Here is a 15,309-nt window from a genome sequence, read left to right on the forward strand (position 1 = left end):
CTGGCATGCTTGGCATGGCGGCGCAGACAGCACTCAGACTGCGGCATTCACTGCCTTTCACAGTTCACCCTGAGGAAGGTGCTGGGTTCTGTTTTAAGTTGAAGAACACTTGAAGAGCGGCTTGGAGAAATTCAGTTTTTTGACAAGTGGAAAATTCATAATGCATTTCTACAAAAGCAGGATTGGTTGAAGACCAAGTTTGACATCTTATGCAATAGAGCCAAATGGTGTGCTGCAAAAATATTATATGTATACCTTATTATAAGGACTATTTTTTTGTGGATGAGTTTGTCAAGCTAACAAAAATGTATTGTGATAATTGTGATAACACCGATCATACACACACAGTCCCAGCTGCAGCAGTGAGTGAAGAATATTTTGCAGTGGCAAAAATAAATGCATTAAAAGCCATTGGATTTTGAGCTCTGATTACTATCAGGGCTGACACACAAAAAACAGACGCTGTCTCTTTTGTTTTCAGCTTCCGTGTGCAATAGGAAGATAATGGTGGCCCAATATGGCTTTCAATGGCTTTGTACATTTCAAGGTTAAAACTGCCCAAGCTAATGTCGCACCAAAAATGATAACAGCTGACCGTAGTTATGGGTTATCATTTTTTGTGTAGGCTCGTGGTGGTCTTGATCGCTTGCCAGTCTGCAGAAACAAAGCGTTGCATCTGCATTAGCATTAAAAGCTGGTGGCTCGAATGGCCGCACGCATGGCTGCTTGACGCTAGGCTCACGGCTGCAGCGTGGCGAAGTTGTTCACGGCTCCCGCTGAGCGCTCTCGTATGTCGTGGAGAGCTCCCAGCCCCTCAATCAATGTAATTATCTGCAGCGAGAACAGAAAATGGGAGCGGGTGAGCTCCCCCTCTCCCCCACCAAGCCAGCTGGCCTCTTGCATGCGAGAGATTCTGTACATATTGCACTAAATGGAAAGTAAAAATTGTCACCAGTGGATGGAAATTGCGAATTAATGGATCATTTAAGATAGCTTTTTATTCTAAGCAAAAACTATTAAGATTATTAATCCAAATCATAATAAGCAGTTCAAAATCATTGTACTCTTATAATTCAAACACCATTATCTGGATGTCTAAAGCTGTTTTTTGCATCATTTGATTGAAAATTAATATTACATTATGCTAATTCTCAACTATCATGTCTTTTTTTTTTTTACCAGAGAATTGTGACTGTCTTAGCATATGCAAATAAACCCTTCACCTACAGCAAATGCTGTTGTATAATTTATATTGTTAAAGAAAACATTTTTGACCCCATTTTACAGTTTAATTGAATTGTCTTTAAACAACAGGGTGCCATGGGATATGATGCTTGCAAGACTGCAAGTTAGGGATGCTTTTTACTATGTGATATCTGTTAATAGAATCAAATGGCTATGGATGGTGTGCGACTCTGAAGAAAACCCAGAGAGACCACACAAGCTCAAACCTTGCGAAGCGAGAGCAGGCCTGGAAAGGATTTAAGCCCCTTAACTACTTATTTATCCAGCTGCCCCCACAGTGCTGTGGTTTAATCCAGGGTCTTTTGTGTGGTTTTGGGCACAGTGGAGGGAAAGCTTGCCATAATTATATGAGGTGGAAGTAATGATGAAAGTATGCAATCCACGATGTGAAAGGGTCCATGTGTAGAAACATTCAGGTCTGTCCTCCTTAGAATTTTGTCTAGGAGAGACTATGGACTGGGCTAACAAACTATGTTTCCTGAGTAAGATGAAAAACGGCTGCAAGTTTAGCCTGATGACATGTAAAACAGGGTTGAGATGTATACATTAATTCAGAATGCATGTAATACTGATGTATATAAGGAAAACAAAACTGAAGCATTACAAGGTAGTATTTTTTAAAAATGTGAAAATTGCTGACAGTCAAAATGTATTTCTACTGATATGCCGACCAAATATTAGTTGTGGGCCAAATAGTCCCATGACTATAGTCCTACACAGGACTTGTCACATATTTTGACTGAGACTGTAACGTTGCATTTGATTAGCAATAAAACCCATGAAGATGGATGAAAATGATGTGTTAATGCCAGTCAATAATAATTAATATTCATGTTAACATGACATGAAAGTGACCATTTCTACACCCAGAGATTTTTGCAAGTATTCTGATTAAATTCACATGTGCTGTAACATGCTGTAACAGCATATATGACATACATGATTTGTTTATTTTTGCAACATGTTCATCATTCAGCCACCATGACCATGCAATATAATGCATTGAAAGAGAAAACAGACCAGAAGCAGCGACTTTCATTCGGCAAACTGGGCTCTGATAGAAATGTCTATTAATTTTGCACTTCACACCCAGGATAGGCTCACGGGAAGGCTGGAGTCTATCCCATCAATCTTCAAGTTTAAACAGCACCTGGACAGGAAGTCAGTCGCTGAAGCTAACCACTGTGACAGTGGGCCATCTCAAAGGAAATCTATCAGATGCAATTAATGTTTTTGATCAATGACAACAGACTATACAGAAAAGTTCCACTTCCCTGAAAACCAGCTTTAAAATAGACAATTCAAAACAGGTTTTCATGGATGTCTGCAATATTCAATATTTAAGTTATTTTGCAGGCCGCTTCAAGTGAAATGTTATCAACTAAATGTTTACTAATGAAGTCCCTTAGGGTTTTTGCTCCAGTGAATAAACATAGTAACAGATTCCAATAGGCCTTTTAATTTAATTATGTGAAGAGGTACACGGCATATCTCCCAGTGTGCCATCACTTGGAAAACAATTTGAGATGCCACTGGCAAAATTAAATTTGCTTCATAATTGAACTTATTAAAAGGAAAAAGGAAAAACTTGATCTTCAGCACTGAGGTGCATTGCATTCGTTCCTTCGGTTGTGGTTTCTGTACAATGCATGAAACTCGTGCAAAATCTACAAAAATGCTCTCGTATGAAAATGAAATATATTTTGTCAGTCTCTTCACACAGGCAATAATAATGCAAACAGCATGCACCATGCAGGCATGTGTGAAATGGAGAGAGCAAAACAAACCAAATGTGGAGAGTTTGGATGTGAAAATTCCAAGATCTGATATTAATTTGGATTGGTCAGGCCTTCACTGCCGTGAATGTTGTGTGTCTGGAGGTCGACTTCAACGTATGGTCTGATGCTTTTCCCACATCACTCTTAACCCTTACCATCCAACATATTAATTCACTATTATGAACAGATGTATTATAATTTAGAATGATTGTTGTTTTAATTTACTTGCATACGCATATGGAAACATATTGTGCTGTAATATCCAATCCTGAACCACCACTTGTATAGTACAACCACTGTTTGTACAGAATGTATTGAATGTTCAAGCAAGTATGTGGTGCAAAAGTATTTGGCAGACATCGATTGTGCAAGTTGTCCCAAATAAAAATATCAGAGAGGTCTGTAATTTTCATCATGAGTACACGTCAACTGTGAGAGACAGAATGTAAAAAAAAAAAATTCTGGCCCTCACAGATCTGTTACTTACTTATTCTTCACTACCTGTATTAATGGGACCTGTTTGAACTCTATTATCTCTGTAAAAGACACCAGTCCTCACCTTAAAACAGTCAGACTCCACCATGGCTAAGACCAGAGACCTGTCTAAAGACACCAGGAACAAGATTGTACACCTGCACAAGACTGGGATGAGCCAATGTAAAATAGGCAAGCAACTTGGCAAGAAGAGATCTACTGTTGGGGCAATTATTAGAAAATGGAATCACTGACAATCTCCCTCAAAGATCTCACCTCATAGGGTACAAATGATCTTAAAAATGATGAAGAAACAACCCAGAAATACACAGAGGACAGTGACCAGAAGAGAGCTGGGACTGTAAGGTGGGACGTCACGGAGCCATGACATTTCTGTGCCTTTGTTGTGCATGGAGATTCAACACCTCCGTTTTTGCATGTCTTTGTCGAACGGCATTGCAACATTTGCCGGCCCTCCCCCGAGCCAAATGTGTAAGGTGCCAGCCATCAGGACCGCCTTTTCCGGTTTTCGAGTCTTTTCTCTCCTCTCATTTTTCTCCTGGATCAGGTGATGTCTCTGAAGATTGGTTCCGGCTGTACTGTTCCTCTCTCATTTTGGTTCTCTCTGTAACATTGTTACCTTTTTACACACAATATTCACATGTAAGTGCAATAATAATTTACTGGTGTTAATAAATTAGAAACCTCTATTGTGCCATGCCTCTTTCTGCCAGGTAACATCAAGTTGGAGTGGTACAGTGCTCTTGTGTGTAGAGAGAGAGTTTTTTACTCTGTTCTCCTCAGTGTTTTACAGGACCATAGTATCAACGGTTGCTATTAGAAACACACTGCGTCGTTGTGGATTTAAATCATGCAGCAGGTCCCCCTGCTTATCCAGCTCATGTCCAGGCCTGTATGAAGTTTGCCAGAGACCATCGGGATGATGCAGAGGAAGATTGGGAGAATGTTATGTGGTCAGATAAGAACAAAATAAAACTTGTGTTTGGAGTGGAAAGATTGGGATTGCTTCCCAAAAACACCATAGCCACTTTGAAGCATGGTGGTGGAAACATCATGCTTTGGAGCTAAGATTCTGCAAAGGGGACAAGACGACTCATCTGTATTAAGGAAAGGATGAATGGTGCAATGTATTGTGGGGGAAACATTCCTTCAGTGAGGGCACTGAAGATGAAATGTGTCTGGATCTTCCAGCATGACAATGACTCCAAACACACTGCCCGGGCATTGAAGGAGAGGCCACGTAAAAAAGCATTACAAGATTCTGGAGTAGCCTAGCCAGTCTCCAGACCTCAATTCAATAGGGAATCTGTGCCGAAACACAAAACATCACATCTCGTGAGAAAACCTGCATGGAAGAATAGGCCAAAATACTAGCTACAGTGTATGCAAACCTGGTGTGGAAACGTTTGACCTCTGCCGTTGCCAATCAAGGTTACATTACAAAGTATTGAGGTGAACTTATGCTATTGAATAAATGCTTATTTTCTGCACAATTATACAAATAAATTCATTAAAATCATACAATGTGATTTCCTCAACTTTACACATCACACCCTGACCATCTGAATGTTCACTGTGGTTTACTGCAATCTGTACTGTTACACTGGTTATTGCACAATGCACTTTGGCAAAATACATATGCACTACTCAAGATGGCTTTGTCATTGAACATAAAAACGTCTTGCTTACGTTCCAGCTATTTTATTTTTTTTTTTTACTATCCTTATTCCAAAATTGTATTTAATTATATTTATTTAAAACTATTGCTTAACTATGCACAGTCAAAACAGAGTGGTTCATGGTGCATTTTACTGCTATAACTATGCAAATAGAAATCTTGGGTCTTGAACCAAGCTTGAAATTGGTATGAGGAGAAGGCATCATGATTATATTTTGATCTGAGGAAAAAAAGACCCTACCAGGGTATACAAGCTGTGACACATTAAGATTGCCAGTGCAGGTGGGCCGTAAAGAAGGAGGTAAATGAAAAATCACACGCATAAGCATTTTGCACATAAAAGTACATTTAAAAAAAAGCGGACTGTCTCACGTCACTTACAATAAATCTTGGTGACTAAAGGTACAAAAAAAGAAGGTATTTGCTCTGAGCACAGCTCAAGTCTGTGGCCCTAAATGGGTTTTGTCAGCTCTTACCTTCAGTTCCATGAAAGTAAAGTCTGGTCCACTTATGCCAGGAGCTGTCTTCTTGTGTGAGTGTTTCAACTTGTAACCTCAGGTGAAGGCTGTCAATGGGACAAGGCCAATAGCAAGTAGTTTAGATATTTTTTAATCAGTTGCATGTTTAATATTAGTGACTCTTGTGACATTATTAGGCCCATTGGTGTGTTGGAATGTAGTGGCGCAGAGAGATGCAGAGTTGTTTTTGTGACATGTGATAATGTCATGGATGCCGTGCCCCAGGAATCTCAATTCTGTCGTCTTTTACGACAGAATTGTGACTTCACTCATAAATCATCACACTAATGTTCGGTGCCACGCGGTGAGAGCCTCTGTCACGCATAATTTCATAACCGCAGTCACGCTGAAGCCGATGTTGAAAAGCCCCATGAGGCGGCATGAGCGCAGCGGTGCCAGGGGTCCAGGGAGCATGAGCAGGATGGAAAGGGAGGGTGTTGAAGATGCTACGGTGATTCAGACAGCATGCTGAAGCTTGGATTCTCACCATCCCCAGTTGTCAGTTCGACTCAGGGAAGCTCACGGTGAATGTTCCCACGGCTGATCGCCGGTGGTCCGCCATCATCCTGAGTAGGAAAGTGAGAAGGAAAAGGCGGAAATGCTTACTTGGAAACACTTATGATTTTAAAATGTATCGAACCAGAGTAAAAAAAAATTGTACTGCCCTAATTTGCTTGCCTTTAGTCAATTTGTCCTGTTGACATTCAGTACATGTGTGACACCATATATGTCCTTTTTAGTCACTTATCTTTGAAGTAATGTCAGTTATCTTTGAATTAATATCTGTGGAAGCATTACATCACATTATAGTACATTTTACATTTTACAGTATTTACCAGACGCCCTTATCCAGAGTGACTTACAATCAGTAGTTACAGGGACAGTCCCCCTGGAGCAACTTTGGTTTGTGTCTTTCTCAGGCAACCAATGGTAGTAAGTGGGATTTGAACTTAAGTCTTCTGGTCCATAGGCTAGTGTGTTACCCACTATGCTACTACCACCCTACTACAATCATTTACTTTTATCAAAAGTGAGTTACAGATGAGGAATAACATTCATATTGCCCGTGCCGAAGAAGTCTTCAGTGTCTCAATGTCTACAGTTGCACTTACACCCACCATGATGAAGTGCTTCGAGAGGGTGGTCATGAAACATGAAGACCCTGCTGCCCTCCATCCTGGACCCACTGCAATTCGACTATAGTCCAAACCGTTCCACGGACAATGCCGTGAAGAACACAAAGTTCCTCGGTGTTCACCTACAGGATCACCCATCCTGGAATCTCAACACCAGGTCAACAGCCAAGAAAGCCCAGCAGCATCTCTACTTCCTGCGGAGGCTGAGACACTCACGACACACTCACACACACGCACTACCTCTGTTATATTGTAACATTATCTATCGCTAATATTATCTGTTAATGCACCATTCCATTTTGCACAGCAGTATTTGACTTTGCACATTTATTATTAATTTCACTACTTTAGTGCTGTCTGTCGCATTGTTGTCTACATGTTTTTAGTTATATGTTATTCTTGCACCGCCTGTGTCTTTATGTTGCCCAGTTTGTCTGTGTCACACACGTGACTTACAGCAGTCACATTTAAATGCTTCATATCATCAAAAAAAAAAAAAGTCAAATTAAACACAAGTAAACACCAAGTGTGTTATTAAGGGAGAAAAAAATCAAACCTACATTACCCTGTGTGACAAAGTAGTTATTTTGTAGTCTGACCTGCATTGCTCAGAACCTACATGACCAAACAAAACACTGTTACACTATGTTACATTGTTAATAAAAAAAAATTGTACCTAAATGAAACAAAAAAACATTGAACATATAAACTGGACAAGATTATTCTACATGCAATGAAATACATCATGACCCAATTTTAATATCTGACCCCATTGAAACATGTTACAGTCTTCATGGCTTTTTAATGCATCTTACAGGGCTGTTATAACAACTGCGCATGCATGTCATTGGCACCCAGTTTAAAGCGGTAAAGGTGACACTACCACATCAGTGTTTGTAAGGCATAGAAAATGAAGCTTTTTATCATTCAAATGGCAGGCAAACCTTCCATGCATTCAGATATTTGTGGCAATCTAAACATATGTATGAGTTTCCAGATTATTTGTGGCTGCCTACTATCTTCTCTATGCTATTCACCCCCCCCAAGCAGCAAAGCGATAGTGATAGTCTGTTATTCTTTTAAACATCCAAGGCAATCCCACCTACACATCAAAAAACATGGGAGAATTACACCAGCAATCATGCCATAGATGCCGATAAGCAGTTTTTTTGTCCTCAAGGATAAATTCAGCTATGATCCAGTGGATGTCATGAGTTATCATTGTCAGAAAATCAAATTTACATCATTACCTTATCAAAGTTTATTGATTCTTAAAAGCACCTTTACCTGAGGCCAATGATTCGCATGAGATCATTAATTTCCAATAAAAACAGCTGGGGGAGATGCTAGAGCGTTGCGATATCCAGTGTGTTTGGAACATATTTAATTAACCTGCACCAGTCACTATGGTAGAATTAATATGGTTTTGATTAAATTGGGCCTTGTTTATGTCCGTGCCTCAGCACTGCTTGGTGCTATGCAGCAGGCCGCGATGCAGCAGGACCACATCTGCAGGTTGGCGTCTAGACAAGCTGCAGCTTCGGAAACCGTACATGTGACTCATGTGTCTGCAGTTAAGGGAACACATTTCAGACAATTAAACAGCATGAAGCACTATATGGACTTTTACTCTGATATTGTGATTTAACAGGGATTCGATCGTAACGTGCAGAGCTTAAACTGACTATTTACCGAGATTTACCAACTGTGACATATTTACTGCCCTTATGCCCCTCAACAAGACCCTTAACCCTGTGTTGCTCTGGGGGGACTGTCCCTGTAATTAGTCGCTCTGGATAGCAGCATCAGATAAATTAATAAATGCAAATTAAAAGGGGGATGGGAGGTGAGCAGAGGCAGGAAGGGGACGCATCATGGACCGACTTCACGCCGCTCAGCGAGAGCTCATCAGAGTCTCTGGCTCAGAATCGGCGCAGAGTAATTCTCCTCTTGAAAAGGAACAGTGGAGTGCATGTAAAAAAGCAGGGTCACACTGGGCACTAGCATGAGCCTGCCTCTTGCGTAATGGACGTGGAGGGGAGAGCATTATTCTATGTTTAGATTTGTCTTTCGGGGGGATAAAAATGCGCAGGTTCATTGGCAGGTTCACTGATTTGCTTTGTAGCGAATGATTATGCTACAGAAAAAAAATCTGCATCAGAATCATAATTAATGTGAGACCTCACACACCGGTGCTGTGATTGAGGATGAGTAGTTGTAGTGAAATGCATCTGTACAGGACCAGCAACGACACTCAGATGAGTGTATCTCAGCATTTGAGTCTGAAAAGTTCACAAGGGTGATTAACAGGCACATTTCCCTAATTTGACACAATCATGTAATGTATTCTTTTCAAACGTATTTCTGCGCGCTCTGCTTGCATAACATCACATGGACTCCTGCCTTATTCTGCATTACAAAAGTAAGTAGACTGAATGAAGGCCCACTGATTAAAAGCAGTCTATTTTAATCCAGTTTATATATTATCTAGTGTTTATAATGCACTAGTCATGCAGTGCACTATAAACAACAGACTCTTACAGTAAAAGCCGTATAATGTAATATCATTCCCACGTTTTCAGCTAAACTGGTCAGCTCTCCAGGGCACCAGACCACTAGGGGGCACTGCACCTAACAAAGCGGTATGACCATCATATAGCCAATGGCACTGCCATGAGCAGAGTACTGGATATTGAGTGTAGAGTTTTAATGCACAATAATGTACCTCCATAAAGTACAAATTAGTCAGGACCTGGTTAGTCAGAGGCTACTCCGGATCTGGAGTTCGGATCGGAGTTTCATGTTCGTCCTGTTTTATTATGTTTCCCGTTCGTTTTTACCTGTCTGATTGTATAAAGCTGCCCTGTTCGTGTCTGTTCACGGTCAGGTCGTTGTTGCTTGATGTTTCCCCTGTCCTGGTCACCATGTATTAAATCCCTGTTTCGTGACATTGTGCGCATGCGTCCTTCTTCCTCGCCATGTCCAACCATCGTTCCAGATCTCCTTCCTCGCCATGTCAAACCACCTTTACAAAATTATGTAATATAGAATTACAGAATATCGAATTTAACATGGCGAATTGGCATTTCCTGTTCTTTTTTGCACAGGTATACAAAATGAATTACTTGCAAAACTGCTAAATGTTTGATGGTTTATATGTTGGTCTTACGTTGAGTGGATATGTGAGCCTTTAGCCTCTTATTTTCTTGGTCCTCATGTTAAGTCCCCTCCAGCTGACCTTGCACGAGTAATTAAAATAAATTAAATACTTACATATATGAAGTAAAGACAAAGATCACACAATTTCTCATCTCCAAAAAAATCTATGTTCTAATGAATATTTGTTCATTCAGGCGTCACAGGCATTTATTTCTCGGGACAGATAATTCATTTGATCAAATCTGTTATCTGTAATCTGTAACTCAAAGTGTAACTGTTATTAGCCTCGACCTTTTCAGACTCCCGCGCTCACGTGAGGAGCTCAGGAAAGTGGAGGATGGTGATCTGAGCTGACAGGGTTGCTTAGACGCGTGTCTCTCCCCCCCCCCCAGCACCACGCAACATTTACTCTTTTACCAGTGGTGTGCCGTCCCTGGTTAAAATGTCACCTACTCAATAAACCAGTGCAGGCGCCAATGAAGCACGCCACTGAGGTCGTTTGAAGAGTGAAATATCGAATGATCTCCTATGCCATTAATCTTATTCATAGCCTCTACCAAAAACAAATGGTACAAATCCTCTTCCTACCATGAGGTGTGCAAAATGTTCATGTATTTACTTGAAATGATCAAATATATGTATTAATTGATTACTTGATTTTAGTCTACCATTGTGTCCCTGAGCAAGATGCTTAACCCTGAGTGTCTCCAGGGGGACTGACTACTACTGATTGTAAGTCGCTCTGGGTAAGGGCATCTGATAAATGCCATTAATGTAAAATTAAAACTATGGTAAAACTCTGCACATTCTCTACAGCTTGTAATTGGCTGTAGCTACCCAGCAGCCCTTTTGTGCTCCCTGAGTAAACTTTTGCATCATTACTTGTTGTACACCATCTGCTAGTTCAAACCGTTACTTTTATTGCACAATATGATAAACCAACAAGTATTTATTTGCTCAGCTGCTCCGGAGTCGGAGCCAGAGGAACTACTGGATATGTGAAGTTGTCCATCGCGCTGGAATTATGACAACAGTAAAATGACAAACAGTGATTTTCTGTCCTCTGAGCCAGGACGGTGTTTGGAGAGTGGCCCGGCTGCACGGAAGGAGAGGATACATTTTCATTTAGGTAGCGAGGAGTGGAAATTCACACTGGCCCGCCTGTCATTGAGATGAATGGGCCACGTCACCAGCATGTGCACTTTGACAGTGAGCCGTTATAGTTTCTGTGGGACCACAGAGACATAAATGTCACAAGCTGGCATTGCTTTTTTGTGTCTTAAAACCAGGCCTTGTGGATAATCAGTAACCTTTCAGACGTTACAAATAATGTTGGTTTTTTTGGTGCAATTCATCATTTATCATTTGCTGGGAATGGGTAGGGGGCCATGTTGTCACGGAATGCTGGAGCACCATAGGAAGAGTTTTTCTTCTGCAGGGGGTCTCTGGATGCCAAATGTTCCCATTAAAGCTTAAATGCCTTGGCTCCTAGCAACAGAGCACATTATCTACTGCCAAATGTGACTGTTTTCTTATGTCTTAACTGTAAAACATTTGACACGATTAGATGATTAGAAGTACATTATCACTTCAGTGCAACAGGAATCGGATTTCTACACTATTTCATGTAATACCTGCCAGATCTGTTTCAAGTAGTAACACATGAGAGATTAACAGAGAAAAACAGGTGAAGATGTGTAAAGTGGGTTATGGAAACTAAAACATATTCATTTTTTAAATGTTTACTATCTATGTTCAGCTTTACAATTGGTGTTGTTTGGAGTGTCGGTTATTAGTCAGGTTGGACTCAGATAAATAGCTCAATGTAAATAATATGAATTTCTGGAATGGGAATTGCTGTCAGTTTTAACTAATAATGATTTTATATAATAATTTGTACAGGAAAAACTCCTCCCAATTGCTGATTTTTGAAATTCAGTCAGTTTATTTGTCAGGTGTGAATATTTCAGAAGATCATTTAAAAAATCATATTATCCATCACATTAAGGGATTAGCGCTCTACCAAAATTACATGTATATATAATGTGCTGTTTGAGTGTACTCAAGGCAAGGGGCTTAAAAACATGGCTTGCTCTTGCTTAGAAGGAACAAACTGCATAGAAGAAGCATAATGCAAAACACCATCAACAAATTTAATATCATTAAAGAGAGAAACATAATATAAAGTTTTGAAATATTGCTAATGGTTTTGTCACATTTAAAACAATAATTTCATCTCAGCTTCCTGGCACATAAAAAAATGCCTCCACATGCATTAATATTCAATAAAGCTGTTTTGCAAAACAATTATGCTATTTTTTCATGAAGTCCATGCATTTGTGTGTAATGTTCTATGGTTTTCGGCTTCATTCATTATAGCCATGTGACACTGGTGAGACACAAAATCCCCACTGTGAGACAGAAAGAAAGAACAGAAATGATTTGCAAGCTAATAGTACTATAGTAGTCTGTGTCCATCCTGCATCACGTGATGGCTGTAATCTGGTTGTCATGTTAATAGGAAGTGTTGGGGTGACCCAGCAATGATTATCTGTAGGAATGAGCCACGTTTTCCTCCTGACACATTCAGGAATCAACCTGGAAAGGGCTGACACTCTTCTGGGCTGGCTGGAGGAGGTTCAGAGACGAAATAATCGCATGAGGAAGGGGCATAAATTATCCTTTCATACCTCAGTGGGCAGCTGTGGGATCCGTGGAGCATCACACCACTCCAGAGAGGGAAAAAAAGATTTTTTTAAAAATACTTTTTTTTACAATCAAAGAGTGAATTAGCATGCTGCACAATTAAATTAGTATTATATATTCATTAGAGATACAGTAGGTGTAGTAGTAAAATAGCAAATTCACATTTTATAGATTTTATTATAGAGTCGTTGTATTAAATTGAATGTGCACCATATCCTCATGCAGTCACTAGTAATTCTGACCCCCTCCCTGAAAGACTATTGCTCTGGGCCCCTTTGCCCTCACACTATTAATAGCCTATTTTTGATGTCCAGCTGTGGTCCAAAAGAAATTTTACAACCTTTCACCCCATTAGCGGTGGCCCTGCTTGTTCATTAAATATCATTATAAATATTGTCTTTTTTATCTCTTTGAAGTGCCAACAGGCTTAATTCAGTAGCGTTCCAATAAAGGATGGGACAAAGGAAACGGGATGTTTACGCTTGCCTCGAAGATGCTGCTGGACGTCCCAGTCCTCGTCGCAACCCGGTACATCCATCAAATCGAAGTTAATCTTGGGAACAAAGATGAATCTGATTGCTGTGAATGGGATCATTGACTCCAAAGGCAAGGTGGAAATGAGTATGCATTCCTGACACAGGGAGCCACAGCGCTCCTTTTTCTCTGGATCCCTTCCTTGGGCTTCGGAGAGGGAAGATGGATGCCTTTGCAACCTTTACATCTAACTTGCCAGCTTAACTTGCTGTGAAGTAGGCCAAGGAGATGGATCTATCGCTGCCTGATTGTGAGCAATTATTCAGGTCCTGGCTGACAGAAGACTCATTTATGATCATTTGTTTACTAATTTCAAATTTAAGGGGAGGACTTCAGGCTTTGATAGATGACATGATCCCATCAGGCCATCAGGCTTTGGGTGTGTGTTCATTTTTAGGAACTCTTTCCTAATCAAACGTGCTGAAATTTTCATTAATGGAACCAAAAGGGACAATTGATCTTCCTTTACCTTTTTTTTAATAACTACACAGTCATTCTGTCCTTGTTTTTTACTCCTGGCTGGGTTTTATATTTCATCCTCTCAAAAAAAAAAAAGAAAAAAAATCAAAGGGGAGATTTAGGTTCTCTCTGAGGCAGCAGGATCTCACTCGCAAGCTGCAGAGAGTGATAAAGCCCAGACAGTGCTGGGGGCTGCTGGGGAGCATGTGGCTTTGTGTGGCTGCCAGGGCAGAGAAGCTGAACACTGCCACTCGATGGACAGAGGGGGGTACTGCAGGCAGGCCCCTAAGCCCCCTCACCCCCGGACACTCGTGCTTTTACAAATGATACGTCTCTAGTTATTAAAAGAAAAGGGTTGTGAAGGACGTGCAGATTGTGCTGGCAGTATGTGTGTGTGTGTGTGTGTTTCTGTCTGGAATGGAAAGAGTAGGGTGGGCATGTGTGACAAAGGGAGAGAGACGATGTCCCTGTTTATTTGTCTGTGTTTGTCACAGGAGAGGGAGTGGAAAGGATCTGTGTGTGTGTGTGTGTGTGTGTGTGTGTGTGTGTGGGCACCATTATATTTATATATCTTGCAACCCTTCTGACACCTTTGATTCTTCTTGTGTTTTCTGACAGTAACACGAATGTGAGGGAAAGGGACACAGAGGGAAGACTAAGCACGGTTATGACTAAGCCCAAAAAAAAAGCTTAAAGTCGATCAGCATTTTAACATTTCTGTCAAATGATTTTAATGAGCATTTAACTGACACGGCTGCATTTGTCTTTTATTCACATGCATCATGTCCGAAAATGTCGAAGCATTTGTTATCCAGCATTATTTTTCTTTTTTTTTTTGTGTGTGTGTGCTGCCTATCGTAAGCTCATTATTTTAATGTAGCGTGGCTGAGGAAGAGGCTGTGGGCAGGGGCCCGAGGGGGTCTCTCTGCACACTATTATAAACATAATTACCCATTTTTATTGAGCATAAAGCCCTCTGACCTACATGCTTCTTAAAAAGCACTCAGCCAAAAGCCTGCCACTGGAAAAGAAAATGCGGCACAAACAGCACCCCTCCTGTCAGTTATTGTCTACTTTGTGCCACAAATTGTGGCTCCTGTGAATGACGAATAAAGGGAACATTTCGCTTTTGACATTTGGGCTTCGATTTTCATCGTTCAACATAAAGAAAAAAAGCAAGCAAAACCTTCCATGCTTCTGCCATTGACTAGAGGCTGAAAATAACAGTACACCAGGTAACATTACAGAGGATATTATGCACGGTGGACATCTGAGTTGAGCTTTAAAGCTTTGTAAAATACTGGAATTGCCCCCGGGGATGGTGCTGCACAGTGTGAGCTGCATGGCCTCGATTTCAGCTGGCTATCCACGCTGGCCTTGGTTAAGCCAAAAGTGTCGGATGTGACACAATCTCGCACGGACATCTGGGAGCAATCGCTTGGGCATACCGCTTGGGCGAGAGGAGGAAGAGGCTCTAGTAGCAGACTGGCCCTGTGAATATGTCACTTATTTTTTTCATGGCCTTTCAAATTAAAGGTAGCCACCCAAACATGCATATTCCTGCAGGTTCACACACATACAAATGATTTAACTCTATGAAA

The sequence above is a fragment of the Denticeps clupeoides genome, chromosome 12 (genome assembly GCF_900700375.1).
Source record: "Denticeps clupeoides chromosome 12, fDenClu1.1, whole genome shotgun sequence".
In the NCBI taxonomy this organism is placed as follows: Eukaryota; Metazoa; Chordata; class Actinopteri; order Clupeiformes; family Denticipitidae; genus Denticeps; species Denticeps clupeoides.